Below are 13,902 nucleotides of genomic sequence, written 5' to 3'. Positions count from 1 at the left end.
CATTCTCGTATTTATTTGCTATCTATCTCACTAGAAAGCATCCTGCAGAGGAAAAGGACCTTGTCTGTCTTACTCACCGCTGCAGCCACATGGCCAGGGCCAGGGCCTGGCACAAAATAGGTGTTCAGTAAATATTTGTGGAATAAATTCACAGATTCCAGAAGACTGAGGAAACAGTAGTGAGGTTCTAAGGAATGCTGACATTTTGAAAAGAACTTGCAGACTCCATCTTAGTCATTTCCCTCCTTGTTGATGTCTTCTGGGCCACGACAGGTGCCAGAGCCCCTGTGTAGGAAGCCCCCCTTGGTGTGCACCCAGATTGTCCCCCGTGGGTAGGATAGGCCCCTTCCTGTCCCTTGCTTCTGGGGTGTTCCTTCCCTCCCACCTTCACGTCCTCTTTGCCCTCCCACCTCCCAGTCACCTGGACGGCCCACCTTCTCTGCTCCTCACCGTCATTACTTTTACTTCCTTCCTGCTTATGGACAGCACAGCATGGTTAGCGGGCTGCCTGGGGAATCCCAAGACCAACCTGTGTTCCTAAATCTCAGAGAGCTATTGGGCAAGATGATCGACTTTTCTGAACCATTTTTTCCTCCTTAAAATAGAGCATTGGACTGTGAATTTTCAAAGGTCCTAGCCAGCAATCAGTGAACGATTGTATTTCCCTCCTCTGCTTGTGCTGTTGTTGCTTCCAGTTGAGATGAACTTTCGAAAACATGAACAATTCTTGAGTTAGTATTTGCCCATAAATGACAGAGCCATACCCAGTTTTTCTTCTGCCATCCATTTGGAACATTTTCTTTCTCTTATTCATTTCTTATAAACTTATTTTTCTAGCTCAGACCATCTGCTTAACAAGCTCTCCTAAGCTCAGAACCAGCTATGGTGTGTGCGTGTGTGTGCGTTTGTGTGTCTGTATTTGTGTCTGTGTCTGTGTGCATGTGTGTGCACGTGTGTCTGTGCGTGCGTGTGTCTGTGCGTGCGTGGTGTGTCGGGAAAGTTTTCCATAAGGGACTCTATCTCCCTGCACTCCCGTCCACCTTATCCTTGAAGCTAACCCCAACTCCCTGCATCATAACCCCAAAATTATCATTGTCATGTGTTGCAATTCTGTGACTAAAGAAAAGGAAAAGAGAAAGTCTGATCCATTTTGACATGTCCTGGTTTTCTCTTTTAATTTTCATAGCACCACCGCAGAGATTTCCAGGTTCAGCTCTCATGCTGAACAGGTGACTCATTTCCAAGCTCCTCCCTGTCTTCCTCGTTTATTCTTTATAGCTGCTGATAATGGAAAGAAGGGAGGGAAGAAGACTCCTAGACGAAGCTGGCTTGCTTCACATTTACAGTAGAATCTATTCACTTGCATTCTGTCTTATTCGTAAAATTGTTAAGGCATCATAAGCCTAGTGGAATTTCACTCCATGTAAGATTTTTACTTCTACTTTTCTTCCTGCTGTTTTCCTGTGTCTCAGCACAGCCAACACCACAAATTTTGGCAGCAACTCCCAAACAAATAAAGCTTTCATGTGTGCACAGTGCGGAATGGTTACTAGTCACGTGGGCCAGCAGGGACCATACGCATGTGGTTAAGGATAACCAGTTAGTGGTGTGTTTAGTGAGCAATAACTTTGAACTTTAAGGTGGGAGTGTGTAAAAGCCCACAAGCAGAAGTTCAGCCGTTAGAGCCAACCAAGTCATTACGGGTGTTGCTGATAGTTCAGAGAATTGAGATAAACCTTGGCCCAAGTGGGAAGTAGCTAAGTAATCTTCCTTGGCCTTTTGAACATACTGTAATCTGGAGTGTCTCAGCCTCAGCACTGCTGACATTTGGGGCTAGATCTCTTTTCTTTTTTTCTCGTGGGGCTGTCCTGTGCATCGTACGATGTTTAGCAGTACCCCTGGCCTCTACTACTGGACGCCAGTGGCACCCCTCAGTCACGATGATCAGAAATGTCTGCAGCCCTTGGAGAGCAAATGCAGCTGCTGCCGGTGTTGTTTGTGCAGTGGGCCCATAGGGATGAGATCTTTTAGGGACGAAATTTCTTTCTCTGTGTGTCTCTTTCCCTCTCTCTTTCTCTCACTTGATAACCACTTAAATGTACACTAATAGGTGATGTTAGCCCTCTGCAGAATCCTCAGGCCACACGGTCCAATTAGAACAAATTAAGAACAAGAAGTTAAGGTGAAGAGCTAATCTAACCAAAACATGACTGAAAGTTAAAAAAAAAAAAAAGCTAGAACCTAATGAATTGTGGAAATAAGTAAAAACAAAAAAAAGAAGCTAGAACCTAATGAATTGTGGAAATAAGTAAAAAAAAAAAAAAAAGAGTCTATAACTACTGAAGCAAAAGCACAAAACATTTTTCTCTGCTTCTCCAGAACTGTCCAAAAAGAGAGTACGTATCCAGTTGACTGCGTGGGGCCATACGAGCAGCCTGACCGTGAGCATGGCCCCTTCAGTGATCTCAGCGTCTGAAAGGCCACTAATTTCCAGCCCTCCAAGCAGTCTCCTGAGTATGAACTTGGTTTCCTCCTTCCACTTAAGAGGTTTGGGGACCTCAGATCTCAGAGCGCTGACAACTGGAGAGTGTGGCGTCAGGGGAAGACAGCAGGAGGAATGAATACCCAGGTAGGTAAGCAGGGCAGAGAGACGTGGTGGAGAGTCTGGGAGGAGGTAAGTGGAGAGACGCCAGCAGGCCTGTAGTTGGGGATCAAGAAATTACGTTGACATGTAGAGCTCCCAGCTGGGTTGGCAGAGGCAAGCCTGGTTGTGGAGGAATGGAGCTGTGAGGCAGATTATAGGGCAGGGTATCAGGCAAAGGGGGAATAAGACAGAGCCCGGGTCCCTAAAGACTGGAGGGAGGTGACACTACTGTCAGCCTACAGGTTGTAGCATGTATACCTGTGTGTTGTCAGTATACCTAGTTTCCAGAATTGTAAGCTTCATGAGGGCAGGGACAAGTTGTCATCAATCTTAGTATCCAGCACCTGAAATAGCCCCTACTATGTGGGGAAGCTTTCAGATGTTTGTTGATTAAGGAGAGAAAACACAACTGGGAGATTGTTGCATTTATCCAGATGTAAGGTTCACAAATAATTCATCCCTTTATATGCCAGATACTCTGTCAATGCTGTATCTACTTAGCCTGCCTTTTCTAGAGCAATGCAATTTCCATGTGGGATGGCTGTGATCTAGGAGTGACCAAAGTCCTCTTGTGCTTTGTTTTTGAAACTGATGCAGTATATACTGGTGAGAGAGAGAGACAGAGACAGAAAGACAGAGAGAGACAGAGACAGAAAGACAGAGAGAGAGAGAGAGAGAGAGAGAGATTGAACACAGTGTTCCCGTGTATTGCCATACCCTTCCTCTTGATTTGCAGCCATAGCTGTGGTTGGCAGAGCCCAGCACTTTCTGTAATTCTGCCCTTGACATCATGCTGTTCTTTGAGCTTTGGTTGGGAAAGCATTCCTGGTTTATGGACATCGTCTTGCAGGTTGGCTATGGTTCTTTTTCTTATCTGGAATGGGTTGACTCCACCTATGTACTTCCCTCTCTCTACTAAGGAAGGTCTACCTGAGACAACAAACAGGTCCTTTAAAACTTTTTATGGTGAAAAAACCAGAAACCTTTCATGGTTGATGATCCCAGCCCAAAACAGCTGACAAAATCTGAACAACTAATGTATTTTAGATTCAGTAGAATAATTGTCCTTTCCATCTGTGTGTGACAAGGCTGGCATAAGATACAACTTGGGCCTTGCTTTTTATTCTAGCTCATCTGGGTGCAAGGACACACACCAAGTACTTCCCTGTAGTACTGTTTTCACGGTCTCCAGATCTTCCTAAAACCCTATTCAAAGTGACCACATGGCCTGCAATCTAGTGGAGAGTGGGATAGTCCCTAAGTGTCCCTGGTCAGAGGATCTGTCTGCATTTACCACACCTGCATGCCCAGCTGCCCTCTTGGAGGCGTACTTCTGCTTCTTCAAATGCCTTTGGTGGTTGGGGGCGGCCCTGAAGTGAAGACACAAGAGAAGATGGCAAGAGAAGCCCCAGCTCTGAGAAACAGCTGGGCAAGGGCAGCTCTCCTTAGGGAAACTGACCCCCATCTGCTGAATGTTACTTTAGAGTTCTTTCCTACTGAAGAGCTTCATGTTGGTTACTTTTGTTTGTTTTTTTCCCCCTTTTATGTGAAACAGAAATTGAACTAGATCTGAAGACATTAAAAAGTGTCTGGGTAGGGGGCTGGAGGGAGAAGGGGGTTTCCTCAGAGGATGGAATGTCCCAAGAGAAATTTCACTGATTGTGAGAGGGGAAGTCCATTTCATATGACATAATGGTGTCATTGTTCAACACCTTGTTGGACAATTTGTTAATATTTATCATTATTTTGATTTGGCATTCATCATTAAAACCCTGTGAATTACAGAAAGACCATTATACATAAAGTGCTACTCAGGCTAGACAATAGATCAGGGTCATTTTCTTTCTTATCCACGGCAGGGCATTTGTGTTTTCTCACTGACCATCTCTTGGTCTGCAGGAGACCACCTGCCTCCACCCAGACAAGACAGTTTCACTCAGAGCTGCATATTGCTCTTCAAAGACTGGCACCTTTCCAGTGCTAGTTGGCCTGCACTTTTTACCATCTCTGTCATACCTGTGTGTCCTTTCTATGCAGGGCTTCAACTCCAGATCTGCGTAGACAACCACTAGCACAGGAGCAAGTGCTGCAAGGAGGATCAAGCCACTGTAGCACGAGGTGTATTCAGTTCACAGGAAGTTAGGGTGTGTTTCTCTTTCACCTCTCATACATCCAGTAACCCCTGAAAGCGGGCAGGAAAGTCTGAGGCAATGCTCGCCCTGATTCACCAGCACACAACTTGCATACTGTACAGACTAGAGCAATGTCTCAATCTAAAAACATTTATATTTGGCTTTATAGTGGCATCAGTTTCTCCCCCATTCTGCTCCAGAATACAAGGGAGTGCTTACTTTACCTCTCTTGTAATTAAAGGGTCCATGATGGTGCTTTTACCCTTTCAAAGGCACAGTTTGTCTTCAAGGTGATGTGAGATCTCTGTCTCTAAACATAGAAAACTTTGTGACTTTAAATAGCAATCTCCTCTCCTGCTTGTCAAGGTTTTGTAAGGCAGCCCAAGGGCAAGTGCAGTGGTTGGTTAGGGAGATAGATAATTGATATATAAGACAGTATGGTATGTGGACATCTTTCCTCACTGCAGTGCTTTTAAAAATGTGTATAATTTTTTGAAGTGTAGTCATTTACAATATTGTGTTGGTTTCATGTGTATAGCTAAGTGATTCAGTTATATATATTACACATTTTTTTAAAAATTAATTAATTTATTTTATGTTTGGCTGTGTTGGGTCTTCGTTTCTGTGCGAGGGCTTTCTCTAGTTGCGGCGAGCGGGGGCCACTCTTCATCGCGGTGCGCGGGCCTCTCACTGTCGCGGCCTCTCTTGTTGCGGAGCACGGGCTCCAGACGCGCAGGCTCAGTAATTGTGGCTCACGGGCCCAGTTGCTCCGCGGCATGTGGGATCTTCCCAGACCAGGGCTCGAACCCGTGTCCCCTGCATTGGCAGGCAGATTCTCAACCACTGCGCCACCAGGGAAACCCAATTACACATTTTCAGATTATTTTCCATTATAGGTTATTGCAAGATATTGAATATAATAAAAAAATGTACAATTTAAGGTGAACTTTTGCTTTTAAAATCTCACTATTTTCATTGCAGTCATAACAACCAAGCAAATGGGGCAGGAAGCTCTCTGCTTTGTGGTTATTTTATTCAAGCCATGTATGAAGTTTCTTTTTGGTATAAAGGTATGTGTGTGGTTTTTTTCCTTGAGTAATAGTAACTCTAGAACTTCAGAGTCAGTATAAGTGTTGATTCTGATCTCCAGAATTACATATCTGGCTAAGATAGGGCTGCAGAGGTAAAATGTCTACTCTGTGGTAGGCAGAACTACCTTGAAACAGACCATGCTCTCTTCTAGTTGTTAAGTGTAAAGTTTCACTGAGTTAAGATAATAATCCCTTAGCCCTCTTTACCTATTTCCTAAAAAAATATGTGGTTTTAGTTTGTATCAGTCACTTTCTGTTCTTTTTAATTTTATGAAATTTCTTATTTCTAAAATGTTTAGTGATCACATAAAAAAGAGGGGACAGTTTGGTCCTTTCACTCAGTATAAAGCATCTGTCATGAGTGTTACTATCTTGTCCCAGTTTGCCCAGGATTTCCCTCATTTTAGAACTGGAAGTCCTGTGTCCCAGGAAGCCCTTTAATCCTTGGCAACCCAGGACAGCTGGTTACCCTCGATCTATGATGTATTTTGGGGAAATACACATTAGCTTTAAATAAGAAAAAATACTTAATGGTTATTTAAGCACCTTCCTCTTTATTTACAAATAGTTCCAGGTGTGAAATGTTGAAAAGGAGCAGCTGTCTCCCATTACTGGACAGAGCCAGGCTGTCTTCAGCTGCTTCTATGTGGCAGGAGCTGGTCTCTCCTCAACAGTTATAGCAGCTGCTACTTTCCAGAAGGGAAGTATTGGCTAAAGAAAAGTCAATGTCAGTATTTCTCCCTGAAGAAAAATGCACATTGATCTTCCCCAAAACAAATCAGTAGTTGTGTTAGGTTCAATTTGAATATTTTCCCTAGAAACTATCTCAGAGTAACCATGAGAGCCTAATAGATTTTTCTTATAATATTAAATTGACGAGATCACAATGCTTGAAAGAGTACTTATTTCAAGGAAAATGGACAGTTTCCTAAAAGCAGTTAGATTTTCATGAAGTGGAGGGTTTGGGTACATAAATGCTTTAATTGAGCATCTTCTTTCTCCTCTTAAATCCCCCTCACTGCCTACTGTCCCTCAGCCTAGTTACTGCTCCCCAGGTAACATGGCCTTAGATATCCTTTTGCAACCCCATTTCCAAGCATTAAGGTGACATTTTTATTCATTCGAGCAACATTTATTGAAAACCTACTATGTTCTAGGCATTGTGCCAGAAGCTGAGGATACAGAAATAAAAACAAAACTGCCCCACACTTGACTCACATTTATTTATAAGTTCATTGGAAATAGGGACTTGCACATAAATAATTTCCATGTAATATGATATACTCTGAGTTTGTAAAACTTGCTTTTTGGAACTTAGAGGAGGGCGCTCAGAACTGCCTTAGCTGGCTCTTCTTTTCTATAAAAATAAGCATCGTATCTTAATAAGGAAGAGGCGGTTAGGACACAGACACACACGAAGGGAAGACCTTATGAGGACACAGGGAGAAGACGGCTGTCTACACACCAAGGAGAGAGGCCTCAGGAGGAACCAACCCTGCTGGCACCTTGGTCTTGGAATTCCAGCTTCCAGAACTGTGAGACAATAATGTTCTGCTGTTAAAAGAAATAACAGATGTTGTCTGTCCAGTCTGTGGTACTTTGTTATGACAGCAGTTCTAGCAAACTAATACAGAGAAGGAAGCAGCCACTGCCAGAACCATGACTTTGTCAGGGAGGCCATGGGGAAGAGATACCCTAGCCTCTCTCTCCAACTGCTCTCTGATCTCACTTAAAAAATAAACCTACCTGGAGGCCAGCAAAGGAGCCCAAGCGGTTTGTTCCACATGTACACTCTCCCAGGGCACTTGCAGGACAGAGAAGGGTAAGAATGGATTCGGGGGGACAAATAGAAAATGATCAGCAAAGACATCTCATCAAGTTTTGAAAAATCAAGAAGGGCTTCATGGAGGAGGTGACTCTTGAACTGAGTGTGGAACACTAAATGAGTTTATATGAATAAAGTACTTAGAAGCTTACTTGTACCATAATATGCGTTGTGTGTGTTGTTGTTTTTACCACCATACCCTTTCTATTTATTATTTCTAGTTCATCGTAGCAGTCCAGGAAGGTTGGTATTATTTTCCCCTTTTTACAGATAAGAGAACTAGGCTCAAAGAGGTTGAGCAAATGGCTAAGCCAGTTTTCATACTCAAGCCTGCCTAGCTCAGAAGCCACCAGTCCAGGTTGCATCCCTGGTAGCCATCAGCCAGATGGTGAAGCCTGAATAAAGGACAGTTCCGGAAGAGGATGTTATAGACACAAAGGCATGTTGGCAAGAGAGACTGTGGCACCTCTGGGGACCTGAGGTGGTTTACCAAGGTAGCAACATAGAATGCAAAGTGGAGAGAGGCAAGACATCAGTGGAAGGGGGGCAGAGCCTGTTTAAAGACATCTTCATATGCCATGCCAGGAAGTTTAGACTCCCTCTCAGAGATGCTGGGGACCCTTTGCAGGATTTGGATTTTAGAATGAGCATCTTGAGGGCTTTTTGGAGTATGTCATATTTTAGTAGGTGAGACTGAAGATGGGGAGATCACTTAGAAGGCCATTGCCTGGTGGAAAATAATGAGAGCCTTAAATAAAGATTGGCAGAGGGGATGGAGAGAAGGGCTGGTTGGGGAAAAGGGAAGAGGGAGAATTCGTAGGACTTGAAGATTAATTGGATATAGGAAATTGGAAAGGGAGAAGAGCAAAGGGTTACCCCCAGGTTTCTAGCTTTGGTAACTGTATAGATGGTGGCGCCGTTCACAAGGGTGGGAACACAGGAGGAGGAGCAGGGTTGGTGGGAGAGTGATGATTATTGTCTGGACATGCCGAGTTTCAGATACTTCTGGGTTATGCAGGTAGAAAATACAGAGCTAAATTACTCCAGAAAATACAGAAAACCCAACGATTACTTAAGTTTTGTTGTATCTTACAGCATAAATCACAATATTTTGATTGCTCTAAAAAGTGATTATTTTTCCTACCTTTGTTCTGAGAGATAAGCAAATACCACCATGATTAGGTCATAGTTATAAGCATGTTATTTCAATAATTTTTTAAACAAACAATTATTGTTCCAATTTTACATAAAGTACTAAAATAGGTATTGGGAGCTAGGAAGGTAATAGTGAAAGATGAATAAAATAGAGTCTTCCAGGAATAGCTGATGGAGTTACAAAAATGAAACAAAAGAGTGACCCAAAGAGGATGGAATGAAATATGGGCATGGTATGTCTCAAGTTTCCCAACTGAACACTAGCCTGACGACTAAGCTACTCATAAATCACATTCCAGTTACGTTGTCAGCAATAGAAAATAATAATAGGAATAAGGGCCAGATAAAGGCAACAACTCTCAAGCCCCACTGGTAGAGCAAATTATACATGTCATGTAGTAGGCCTCTTTCTAGTGTATCATTTCAAATGAGCTCCAATAGGCAACAAATAATGAGGAAGTGAACTATGCAATACCGAAACTTGTAAGGATAATAAAGATGCCTGTGTATTCTAAATAAGAGACTCCAAAGATGGTTTTATGAGATCTTAATTCGAAATGATTTATTTTATCAGCCACCTCAACTTCAGTGGCTTGGTAGTTCTGACAACCCTAATTATGGTCAGCAGGTATTCCTCTGGTGCCAAGTAGTATAAAAGAGAGATAGCCTCCTTGAAAAATGGCCCTCAGTCCTCCTAAAAGTCCCTTGCAAAAACATACTGTTGGTCAAACAAATGCCCCTAATATATATTTGGATAATAAGAAAGATAAGGCACCATGCATTTTCTTTATTGCAATAAAAAAACTATGTACTTTGTTATGTCCTAATTGAAATTTCACTTAAGACATAAAAAATAGGAAGGCAAGGAGTTCTAAACATACAGAAGATAAGGAGTTTTGCTCCTACTCTAACAAGTAAAAACTAGATAAACTATATAATTATAACTTTTCTTGAACCCATCAGAGACCTGAGGTCACAGGTAAACTAAATAGCCCCAAGTCCAAGGAAAGGTAGGCCCTTTCAAGGATAGACAGGACACAAGCACTTGCCCACCCATGGTAGAACATAGCAGGAAAAGATATCGGGCACCGTACAAGTAGGTAAGAGCTAAAATTTTGGTAACAGATTGCTAGAGGCCAAGTACGAGTGAAAGGCCCCCAGGTGGCATGAGGAGACTCTGTGCCCACTCACAGGCTCCTCCCCACAGACTTCCATCCGATCCCTATGGGTGCGACTGGGGCTGGGGGTAGGAGGTGGAAGGCAGCCCCTGTGGGGCGCAGACGTGGAGGAGGGGAGTGCTGCCAGCCCAGGGAAATCCGAGTCCCATCCAGGCCTTTCTCCCCTTTGCGACTAAAGCTTTACGTTCCTGGGAGAGGGACGTGCACGAAGGAGCATGCGTTGTGTCTGAGGAAAGATTAAAAATAAAAACCATCTATCTTTGGGGGAGGGACAGAAAACAGTCCTGGCCCAGGATCCCATACCAGTACCTTGGAGGGCTCCTGCCACTGGGAGAGGGCTGGGAACTGCAACACTAGGGTTACCAGATTTAGCAAGTAAAACTAGAGCTAAATCTGAATTTCACAAAAACAATAAAAGAAATTCTGTGTAAATATGTCACCTCCCAGTGGTAGACGGCCGTGGCTTGTTCCTTAGCGCTCACTATCTTTGTGATGGGAAACAGGAGACTGCTTTGTTGTCCTGGTCTAGCTTCAGTCTCAGGTGGGTCCTGTGCGCCTGGGACTCCAGGACTGGGCTTCCCCTCTTCCCATGGAGTCAGATTATTCTGCATATCTTTGGCAGCTCAAGTATGGGTAGGGTTGTCAGGAAAAAAAAAAATTAAATTTGAATTTTACATACACAACAAATAATTTTTCAGCATTAGTATGGGTTATTAACGCTTACGGTTCTATGATTCCCATTTTAACTGACCAAAAACTAAAGTTAAAAGAGGGTAACTCCCCATAATCATGTGCTGAGTAAGTGGAAAGTGTGGTATTTCTACCAGGTGGTGTGGCTTCAGGGCACCAGCACTTAACCGCTACTCCAATGTGAATTCTCTCTGTACTGTGCACACTTACTTACAACACTGTATTTCATTAGAGATAATTACAGAGCAACCCCGCATGGATTTCTAACAACCATTTTTTAAATAATAAAATAGTTTTTAATTTTTAATAATATTAAAAATTTTTCCATACGTTGAACTGATTAATAGAATCACAGATTAGAACTTACTGTTTTTTATTTCACACACTTACATTTCTAGACATCTACTGTGATTCTAATTCTGCTAAAAGAAGAACATCTGCTAAATATTTGTCTCTGCTTGGCTGAGTTTGTCTAAGTTGATGGAGGAAGCAACAAAGAGGAACCACAACTCCAGATATAATTCTGAAGAATAACAGGGAGCAATAGAGAAATTTCCTTGTCTTCTTAGAGTATAGACTACCCAAAAAAAACCAAACCAAAACAAAAAAATGGTAATACTGGGCACAGCCAGGCACATGTCTGAGAGTCTCGGGAAAGCATAGTTTCCTTTTAACTCAGAGAAGATACGGGTTTAATTTTATAAAACTAAATTCTTGAATTACAAAAATTCTTCTAGTTCTAAGGGAGAGAAATTGAATTTCCTGAGAGAATATTATGTTAATTAATTTTCTCTTGCTGCTGTAACAATTTATCACAAACTTGGTGGCTTAAAACGAAACAAATTTATTAGCTTATAGTTCTGCAGGTTAGGGGTCTGACATGGGTTTCACTGGGCTAGAATCCAGGTGTTGGCAGGCTGCCTTCCTTTCTGGAGGTTGTAGAGGAGAATCTGGTTCCTCCTCATTGGTCTGCTGGCAGAATTCAGTCCCTGCAGTCGTAAAACCTATGTCCCTGTTTTCTTGCTGGCTGTAAGTTGAGGGCCATTTCCAGCTTCTGGAGGTCACTACATTGCTTTCTCCATCTTCAAAGCATTAGCAGCCTGAATCCTTTGCACACTGCGTTTCTCTGAACCACTCTTTCATTGTCTTCCACTTTTAAGGATTCACGTGTTTAGACTGGGCCAGGATAATATCTCTATCTCAAGGTTCTTCACCTTAATCACATCTGCGAAGTGCATTTTGCCATGTAAGGCGGCAGCATATTCACAGGGGATTAGGATGTGGACATCTTTGATTTATTCTGCCTACCATACATAGAGATTCGCTAAGAATTTTGAACATGCAAATAGAAAACCTGACTGCTAGTGAGTTAAAGAAATAGGAATTATTTTTCTGTGATAGAATGGGGTCTGGAGGCAGTGAGATTGGGTTTGGGTGCCCATCAGGGTCTGGCCTCTTTCATCTTTCCGCTCCACGATCTTTAGTGTTTTGACTTCCTGATGTAGCTGCAGTCCCAGGCACTATGTCTGCTTTCAAGGTTAGAAAACAGAGGGAGCGCTATTACAGAATCTCTCCTTCAAACTTCCTTATGTATCTTTGATCAGAACAGGGTCATGTGGCCACCGTTGTTGCAAGAAAGGATAAAAAATAGAGTACCTGGCAAAGATGAACTATATTGTCTGGAAAGTCTTAGAGCAATTATAAGTCATCTCATGAGACCATCATGGGAAATATCTGGGGGTTTTAAGCAAAGAAGAATAGGGGAGGGTTCTTGAGTAGGCAATGAACAATGAGTTGTCTCACAGAATCAAAGGAAAAATAAAGCAACCAATAGTCAGAAGAGAAACTCCCAGCATGTCTCCAAGGATCTGAGCAAGAGGGATTTGTGAAGCTTTTCCCTAGATAATACAATAATGTGACTCTCCTCCAACAACTCCTAATATAAATCTGCGTTTTTACTTCTAGACTTTAAATCCCTGGGAGAAAAAAATTTGATTGGCCCAGGTTAGGTGAGATGCCCACCCCTGAGTTTATCAATTATGACCCTGAAGTCAGGGACATTTAGTGCAGACAAGGCCTAACCCTGGACATCTAACCCTGTGTATTGAAGACTATTCTAGAGCAATGGTAATTGTTAGATGAACCTTTAGCAAAGTGATGTCTGTGAATGCTAAAAAAGTAAATATGGATGAAACTTAAAAATTGAAATTCTGACTAGATGACTGGGTCATGATTTTATTATGTGATAATGATGGCCAACACAGTGTAGTGGCAGAAGTTTTTCCAAATAACATGGAAATATATTCACTAAGTTAAATTAATGTTTACATCTCATTTAACTCATTTGGTGAGAACTAAAGGTAATATACTAATGCAAGAAATGTCTAGTGATGATTCTACAAAAAATATGAAGCATATGAATAAGGTTTTGCACTAATACTTCAGAAGTGGTAACCTTTACTGTTGCCTGTTTATCCCTCTCAAAACTATTTACCTATATGGAGGATTCTATTAACATCATACTCAATGGTGAAAAGCTGAAAGCTTTTTCTCTAAGCTCAGGAACAAGACAAGGATGCCTCCTCTTGCCACTTTTATTTAACATAATACTGGAATTCCTAGCCAGAGCAACTAGGAAGAAAAAGAAATAAATGACATCCAAATCGAAAAGAAAGAAGGAAAACTCTCTATCTGCAGATGACATAATATTATATATAGAAAATCCTAAAAGACTCCACCAACACTGTTAGAACTAATAAACAAGTAAAGTTGCATGATACAAAATCAATATACAAAAGTCAGTTGTATTTCTATACACTAGCAATGAACTATCAGAAAGACAAATGAAGAAAAGAATGCCATTTACAATTGTATCAAAAAAAATAAAGTACGTAGGAATAAATTTAACCAGGAAGGTGAAAGACCTATATTCTGAAAACTATAAGACATGGAGAAAAGAAATTAAAGATGACACAAATAAATGGAAAGATATTCTGTGCTCATAAATTGGAAGAATTAATATTGTTAAAATGTCCATGCTACTCAAAGCAATGTACAGATTTAATGTCATCCCTATCAAAATTTCAATGGCATTTTTTTCCCCAAAGAAATAGAATAAACAAGTCTAGAAGTTGTATAGAACCACAGAAGACCCCAAATAGCCAAAGCCATCTTGAGAAAGAAGAAC

The 13,902-nt window shown here is 41.8% G+C and overlaps 1 long non-coding RNA gene across 1 annotated transcript in view; it reads left to right on the top strand.

Annotated features, from left to right (window-relative positions):
* LOC118903352 overlaps nt 1-13,902 on the top strand; it is a 63,831-nt gene that overhangs the window by 1,012 nt on the left and 48,917 nt on the right. The window contains exon 2 of the long non-coding RNA XR_005021785.1: nt 2,380-2,629. This is a non-coding gene — a long non-coding RNA (uncharacterized LOC118903352). The remainder of the gene's footprint in view (nt 1-2,379; nt 2,630-13,902) is intronic.

Source organism: Balaenoptera musculus, chromosome 11, assembly GCF_009873245.2.
Source record: "Balaenoptera musculus isolate JJ_BM4_2016_0621 chromosome 11, mBalMus1.pri.v3, whole genome shotgun sequence".
Taxonomy (NCBI): Eukaryota; Metazoa; Chordata; class Mammalia; order Artiodactyla; family Balaenopteridae; genus Balaenoptera; species Balaenoptera musculus.
The sequence above is the reverse complement of the archived record's forward strand: the minus strand, read 5'-3'. Positions and strand labels throughout refer to the sequence as shown.